The sequence below is a fragment of the Aplidium turbinatum genome, chromosome 10, assembly GCF_918807975.1.
Source record: "Aplidium turbinatum chromosome 10, kaAplTurb1.1, whole genome shotgun sequence".
Lineage (NCBI taxonomy): Eukaryota > Metazoa > Chordata > Ascidiacea > Aplousobranchia > Polyclinidae > Aplidium > Aplidium turbinatum.
The window spans coordinates 5,633,683-5,641,088 of NC_137481.1; positions in this window are offsets into that span (position 1 = coordinate 5,633,683).

The window sequence follows — 7,406 nt, forward strand, 5'->3', positions numbered from 1 at the left end:
AACTAGGGTGATTTTTTGTAACCAAAGTTAATTTTTTATAGTTGTACCAATTAACAAAAGAAATGTATAACCAAAATTTCATGGTTGTGGGGCTCAATGTTTAAGATGTTATAAAGTTACCAAAAGTCACTTTTTGTGTTTTTAGATTACTTTTCATTTGTTAGGTCACTTTATTTTGCATACTTTTTTGCCTAATTCCCCTATTTGTATATCTTTTATTGCTACTGGAGAGATGAATTTACATTTTATGTACAGTAATGCCAAGACTTTTAATATATCTTCTACTATGGTATGGATTTTAGGTATGCACGAGCCCATGCTTGTTTGTATCACGTGTATTACCGAAAACTTGTTAATAAATTTTTGTGATCAAACAAATTGTGTTAACTATATTTAACCAATTGTTTTCCCTGCAACAGCTAAAGTGTTTGTTTTTTCCTGCAACAGCTAACTTGTATAAAGTGTTCGATTGACAGAAACTTCTTCCCAGAGAATGTAAAACATTACATTGTGTAATTTGAATGTGTAATTCTGATTTGAGTACAAATTGAAACTAATTTAGATGCTTTTTTATGTGGAATTGTTGCCATTTCTTTCGATTTCTTGTTTTTTCGTTGAATAAAGTTACTTTTTGGTGACTTTTTCGCAAAATTGAAGTCATTTTGGTTACAAAAAATCGCCCTAGTGATAACATTTTGTATATGTACAATTGAATGGTTGTAACTTTTCGCTGTTCGTAATTGTTATTCATACAGAACAATTTAGAAATAAACACACCAGGTAGCTGTAGCCATGGTTTCATAACTTCATTAAAACAGACAGAAAAAACTACTACCTTGCCAGCAAATCAACCACTATTTACATTGATTCAACGTCTGTAAACGTTGAATCAATGTAAAAAAATGATTTGCTGGCTGTGTATTTACTCACAGATCCCTCATCAGGTGTACAATGAAAGAAAACAGCAACCGGCTCATTTACTGCACTGGGTGAAAATCAATCAATTACGTTAATTTGACAACCCATGTCCTCATGGTGACAAGATTGGTGTATGAGTTCCAAGACCGGATTACTTTAGAAGTATTGAGTGATAAGTTGCCGTCTCATTGCGTTTCCACCAACTGTGGGCATGGGTTGCTGTTGGCTCTTTATGCTGGAGTTGGCGTGAGATGAAGATTCTTCAAAATTCACCACGGCGAACAGCAAAATTATGCAAACAAGCAGTTGCGACTATAATGGGAAGGGTGTTACCAGTTTAGTTCGGAGAGGAATTCGCAAGCACCGAAACCTTTGCTTCCAAACTTCGCTTTGTGAGGTCTTCAGCATCAAGTTCAGCAGAATCCACTACATTCACTGCATCAACCATGTTGTTATTACTATTTTGTATCTAATTGTACACACTGGTACACATGAATTCTATACATGTAATGAAAATACAAAGTGATAGGTGTGCATGGTCACTGTGATTAGGTAAACATTGATGACAAGCAAAAGGGTTAGGGATAGACAATGTAGTATGAGTATCAAGTATGTACGGTATGTTGTACAACAACTCCTACCATAAAAATAGTTCTATATATATATATGTCATGAAATGCCAAAATATGAACAGTCACATATATAAATATATATATGTTCAAACAGCTTGTCAAACAATTTTTAATAGGCCTGGGACAATGTATTTTGGGACATCCCTAGAAAGGGGTCTAAAATAGTATGTATATCTATGTTATACAACAACTCCTACCATAGAAATAGTTCTATATAACATATCATTGAATGCTAAAATATGGACAGCCACATGCATATAATATATCAAATATAGTTATTATGGTATCATACATACTCCCTAAAACCTCTACAGCCTGTTTCATCCTAAAAGAAGGATCAGCAGAAGGTCCTTATTCGAAAACAGCTTGTTAAACAATTTTTTATAGGCCTGGGACAGTGTATTACAGGTATAAAGCCACACCAAGCCATCAGTATTCAGTAATAGAGCATATGCTACAATCAGGGGGGCCGGTAAGCTACTGCACATATTGCAATAACAATTTCTGCTATTCGCTTTTAGCCTAATTATAATCTTTTATTTTTGCCTCAAAATAATATTCACGGCACAAAATTCTGCAACAGTACCGGTAGTCAGTAGTTTACATCATTATAACAAAGCATGATGCCTTTCTTTGTATACCGGACACTTGTTCATTACTCAATAGTGAGCTGATAGATGAGCATTATCGCTATATCTTATCTTAAAACTTTTAAAAGAATTGGCCTTTCAGCAACAAAAATAACCTTTTTTCATAATCCTGCACCCCCCTGTCGAAAATTGTTCCGGCACCCTTGGCTACAATAGCCAAATTTTGGTAAGCAACCCATAACCTCAGCTCAATCAGTTGCTGTCCATGAAAAGTGAAGAACCTTTACAATTACATTTTGGTCATGCTAATCCTATCACACATCACACCTTCCATACCGTAGTTCAAAAGGTGCAGCCTGATGTTGCAATTACCAAGAACTAATACAATACCAGTACTAGAAACCTTTGCTGGAAAGTTAATCAAGCTTTAAACCTACTCTAGAGCTGTATTAACTCTGTTACTTAACTTCCTAGTTAATCACAGTTTAATCATGGTTTAAATAGCCCTTGGTGTTGGTGCATACCAAAGTCTCACTTAATTGTAGTTTAATTTAAGATTAAGTTAAATACAGTTTAATCACTGTTGGTGCATTCGACCCTTAGTGTGTCTAACTTTCATTTTAAAGTGTCTGAGGACAGTCAGGACACAATGTTCTGTAACAAGCTTGGTGCCCAAATCACAGAATTAGAAGCACTTCCAGCAAAAATGTGTCCCGGTATTACAACAAAGCCGGTCATTGGCACTAATTGCATAGTAGGATACAATGTATTACAATGTTGACTGATTTTCAATAAATATTTTTTAAAAGTCAACTTGAAGTTAATCAAAAGAATTGTAAAACAAAATATCATCCTGAGATTATCCGATTTGCTCTCAGCCTGCAGTTAAAAAGTTCCTCTGCATATGATCAACTCGGATAAACTTCGTGGAGTTTTGCGCTTGCCATCAAAACGTAGCCTACTTTATTTGATTATCGTCATGTGCATCAAAACCAAACCGGGACATTCAGCAATCATATTCTGGATGCATTAAAAAATCAAAGTGATTCATGCAAAGATTTTGAGAAATACCTTTATATAACGTTTGATGAAATGAAAGTAGCCTACGATCTAATTTAGTATTCAAATCGGAAACCGAAAAAAACATATTATTCAACTACTGATGCCAGACTTGAACAATTGCAAGGTGTATTTTTGCCGTATCTTAATAATTGGCATGAACAGATAAATGCAGACACTCAAGTTTCCAGGGAAATTAGAAAAAAGAAATTCATATCTGACCAAACCTTTAAATGATTGAAATTATCAGTTAATGTCATGATTGGAATTATCGAATGCCTTTTCTTTTGTCAAACAACATGCCATTTGTTTGTACAAAACGTGTGAGCCAAGACGTATTGGAACATATAAAACTTCCATTTTCCTATAGCCTAAAAGATATCGTATGCTTTTATAACCTTCGTTTTCAAAACGTGAACTAAGTGAACTCCGAAATCGAAAATACTGTACTGAATGCCTCGTAGCCTTTCCCTAATCGCTGTTGATCCATATCCACACACCGTGACGGTGACGTCATCATTTTTCAACATCGATTTACGAATTGGCCACTTTGCCTATTAGTCTAAGCGTAAAACGTATTGACCTGGAATAAATTGCGACCTTAACAAACTAGGTATCGTTGGAAAGCTTAACTCCTCTAGATTAAGATTTTCACTCTCCTCCAATCAGAGACCCTTGGCAAAAAAAGTTATGGCCGTTTTTGAAGCAGCACCTTGCGCTACTAGTGGCGAAACTGTATTTTTCCTTTTGCACAAGTTTTTAGGCTCATTTTTAACTTTTTTCCCTATGTGTATAAGAAAGAGACAACTCACATTTGATAAAATATTATTTATATTTAAAAGACGTCACTCTGACGTCATCAAATTAAAATTGCTTACCTATTACTCTCACCCCATTGATAATTGCAGATCTAATACATTTGTTCTAAAAAATCGTTTTTAGACATAACGGAGCTTCATATAATGATTCAAGGGGGCATTTTGACCCCAGGTCCGGTTTAATGACGAAACTAAACGCTACAAGTGGCTAGAGTATATTATGGGCATTATACAAAAAATGCGAAAATTTTTAAAACTTTACTTCAATAATTATGCCGTGGAGTGTTTTTGTTTTATTATGTTTATCCTGCATTGCGGGAAAGCGGACTTGAGCGCTATGCATCGGTGTACGCCTTCCGACGTACACCTGACCTACGCTGCAGCCGACTGCAAGGTCTGTTTCCGGTTGTCTACTCTACTTATGACTTAAATTTGGTACTACCCATTACTCGAAATCGATCACTGGGTAGAGGCAATTATCGTAAAGTTTCTTGCCCAGAGAAACAACAGCAAGTGCGGGTGGCTGGAGTCGAACATGCAGGCTCTCGACTGCGAGCCCAACGCGCTAACCACTCGGTCACTGCTGCCAGTGCCCAAGGCGTGTAACTATTGTTCTTGTCGACGGTGAAAATTCGACTCACACTGCTAGTGGATATGCCATGTCTGAGGAGTACAGCTCAACTATCCAGTGGAATCTTTCCGGTAGCTCAAATTTGGGCAATAGACTACACAAATAATAATATTTATTTGCATCAGACAAAGCTGTCAATATACAAAACAAAGAAATAATACACAAATTGCAAATGCACAAATAACGAACAACAACAACGAAATAATACACAAACTGCAAATGCACAAAATCTCACTAAATAGGCTATCTAATGTTACAAGTTTACAGACAATGGTACGGTAGTGTTGCAAGTTAGAAGAACTGAAAGTATTCAGAACGATAAAAACAATCAGATGACATGGCAGCCATCAAAACTAGATACATAGAATTATTATAATGAAGACGATAATTTGATATACGATGGCAATCGGACCTCATCAGGGAGGCAACAATAGAGTTTGTTTATCTTTATCCTGCATTGCGGGAAAGCGGACTTGAGCGCTATGCATCGGTGTACGCCTTCCGACATACACCTGACCCACGCTGCAGCCGACGGCAATGTTTGTTTCCGGTTGTCTACTCTACTTATGACTTAAATTTGGTACTACCCATTACTCGAAATCGATCACTGGGTAGAGGCAATGATCGTAAAGTTTCTTGCCCAGAGAAACAATGGCAAGTCCGGGTGGCTGGAGTCGAACATGCAGGCTCTCGAATGCGAGCCCAACGCGCTAACCACTCGGATACTTCGCATCTTCCAACAAAAGAAAAAACATATTTCCGAAGTAATGCATCAAATGTTATAATGTTGCACAAGACTTGATGTTCACGTACGCTATAATGTTTAGGCAAATTGTGTATAATTCTAAATGCATTATTGATGAAGGCAACACGCAGGCGATTAATGTTGCGTTGATGATAATTTTCCCACAGATGACATGCATACATTGGAGTACAATATGAACGGAATAGAACGTTTTTAATATCACTGGAGCACTTGTAACATTTTGATTTTAATTTGTTGGCAGAACAGATCATTTATTAAAACATGATCAAACCGTCGCAATCCTCAGGGCAGTCTTCTTGTACACAACTGAGATTGCAACAAGTTTCCCCACGACACTCTCCACATGCTGTACGCACTTTAAGCCATGTTTTCTGCAGCTGCAAGACATTGTACCACATTGATTTTTTGTTCCTTCTTTGCATTTGCATCGTACAACGTTCAATAGCCATTCTGGTGCCGGATCTAAATTGGCCTTTATTGGCATAACTGCACCTGCTGCGTCAGCTTTCCATCCCCATTGTGCGAGATCCAAGATTTCAGTGTCAAGATGCTTCCACTGACATACCTGAAGCAACAGTTTTATATCAACTTAGATAAATTAAGTCTTGCTGCCATAAAATTTTTGATTTGTAGTAGCCTACACCACATGTTTATGCTAGTCATATTATAACGCAACTTGTTTTGCTATAACTTGCATCTTTTCCTTACCGCAGTTTAATAGCGCAATTTGCTGTAATATTTTGAAGTTACCGACAATAAACAATTTTTGAAAAATATCTTCAAGTGGTATAGTCTATAGAGCAAAGACGCTTTTATACTAAATGATTACGGGTATTGTGTTACAATACCATTAGGCTATGCACTATTATTTCACCTGCAAATGTACTCTGAAGGAATGAAAACGAATTGCAGCTTCGGTGGGTGGCAATCTTTCAGGATGAACAATGGAAGCTGTTGCAACCATCTGCATGTACTTGACGTACCGTAGTTGGCCAAGTGAATCGGCAGGTTTTGCACTAAAGCTTGATGGATCAACAAAATATAGCATTACTATCGGTGAATCTCATTCAGACTAGTAGGCTACTCAGCAACATTTTCATTTCTTCTTATTTAATTAACTGTGCACCAATACAGTCCCAGTAACTAACCTTTTCAATAACAAATCTCTTCCAGCATCAGCTATTTGCTCACGTGTAGAATCTAATCTCCCAAATACATCAGCAGATTGTTGAAATTCTTCCTTCTTCAGGTAATTGAACATCTTTAGCTTTCCTAAGCAAGAAGACAGATGACATAATTAATCATTGTCACCAAATAATGTGTGCATACACTCCATACATTGGCATTCCAAATAAAAGTATTACAATATTGCAATAATATTGAGTGGATTTGGTAATGACTGCCATCTGAATTCTTGCATATCTTTTAAAAGCTGATCAGAAAATGGTAAAAATGTACTTTCAGACAAGCATGGTTTAAGCAGTTCAGAAATATATAAAACACTGTAACAAACACTATAGATAAAACACTGAAAGCAAGATTAAAATGTAGACTACTGCTACCAAAGCTGATTAGTTATATTGGTACCTTGTTGATATATTGCAGAAGTTGTATCACATCCACTCCAAGCATGAGCAAACAGCAAGTAACTTTTGACACACCTCATGCACCTTACAACTACTTTCGCTCTCTTCTTTTTCTTTTTGATATTGATAAAGATGACTGTCACCAATGTTTTGTGCATAGCTGATTAATGTCTTCAGTCCACCTCGTTTCACTTCTTGTAACTTTGATAAATTATGAGATTGGCATTTGATGCATAAACTTTCATTATAAAAAGCTTGATTCTGATTTTCCATTATTCAATTATCTCCATAACATCTGAAAACTAGTCTATCAATTCTAACTGTTTAATAAACTAAGCTATACAACTTAGAAATCATTACCGGTATTTCATAAAAATCTTTAAAGCTGTAAAGAGAGCAAACTAAC